Source organism: Schistocerca serialis, chromosome 4, assembly GCF_023864345.2.
Source record: "Schistocerca serialis cubense isolate TAMUIC-IGC-003099 chromosome 4, iqSchSeri2.2, whole genome shotgun sequence".
In the NCBI taxonomy this organism is placed as follows: Eukaryota; Metazoa; Arthropoda; class Insecta; order Orthoptera; family Acrididae; genus Schistocerca; species Schistocerca serialis.
Genome location: NC_064641.1, coordinates 865,785,248 through 865,786,824, shown reverse-complemented (window position 1 = coordinate 865,786,824; position 1,577 = coordinate 865,785,248).

Genomic DNA, 1,577 nt, shown 5'->3' with positions numbered 1-1,577 from the left:
GTTTACATGAATTCATACAACATTGACTTTATGTTATCGAGTTTGGGTTCGAATGAAGCGTCTTGATGTGAGGAATATGATTGTGAGGGCGGAATATGTAAGCAATAAAGGTCAGGAGACCACGACGTCTTACAATATTCTTTTACAAAACATTTTCGAAGGCAAGATCGTAGGGAAGAAAATGATGGAATGACCGAGAACATCCTACTTACAAGGGAACCTCCCCATCGCACCCCCCTCAGATTTAGTTATAAATTGACACAGTAGATAGGCCTTGAAAAACTGAACACAGATCAATCGAGAAAACAGGAAGAAGTTGTGTGGAACTATGAAAAAATAAGCAAAATATACAAACTGAGTAGTCCATGTGGAAGATAGGCAACATAATGGACATTATCAGCTGATGAGCGCCGTGGTCTCGTGGTTAGAGTGAGCAACTGCGGAAGGAAAGGTCTTTGGTTCGAATCCTCCCTCGAGTGAAAATTTTACTTTCTTTATTTTCGCAAAGTTACGATCTGTCCGTTCATTCATTGACGTCTCTGTTCACTGTAATAAGTTTAGTGTCTATGTTTTGCGACCGCACCGCACAACCGTGCGATTAGTAGACGAAAGGACGTGCCTCTCCAATAGGAACCGAAAACATTTGATCGCAAGGTCATAGGTCAACCGATTCCTCCACAGGAAAACACGTCTGATATATTCTTTACGACACTGGTGACGGCATGTGCGTCACATGACAGAAATATGTTGTCGACCCACCTAACTTGCACACTTGGCGAATGGGTAAAAAGATTCTTCTAACTTACCCGATTTAGGTTTTCTTGTGGATGTGATAATCACTCCCAAAAAAGTGATGAAAACATAAGATTTTGTCACATAAACTGCATCGAATGAATGCAACAGTTTCACAGTCGCACAGTTTTCCCTGTGCTCTATCAAAACATATGTTTTTTTACGTTTTCAAATGTTTCCGTGCGTAGACCGTCAAATCCTGTATATGTCCAAGCAAATCTGAACATGTCCGGGAATTCTGGAGAGCGAAGTTGATTATGTGTGAGTGCCTGAACTTTGATAATTATCTGAAAATAAAAAATTAAACTTTTCACTCGAGAGAAGATTTGCACCCAGGACCTGTCGTTCCGCAGCTGCTCACGCTAACCACGGGACCACGGCGCTCGTAAGCTAACACGCTCCTTAATGTTGCCTAGCTTGCGCATCGACTACTCAGTTTGTATATTTTGTCACATAAACTGCATCGAATGAATGCAACAGTTTCACAGTCGCACAGTTTTCCCTGTGCTCTATCAAAACATATGTTTTTTTACGTTTTCAAATGTTTCCGTGCGTAGACCGTCAAATCCTGTATATGTCCAAGCAAATCTGAACATGTCCGGGAATTCTGGAGAGCGAAGTTGATTATGTGTGAGTGCCTGAACTTTGATAATTATCTGAAAATAAAAAATTAAACTTTTCACTCGAGAGAAGATCTGCACCCAGGACCTGTCGTTCCGCAGCTGCTCACGCTAACCACGGGACCACGGCGCTCGTAAGCTAACACGCTCCTTAATGTTGCCTAG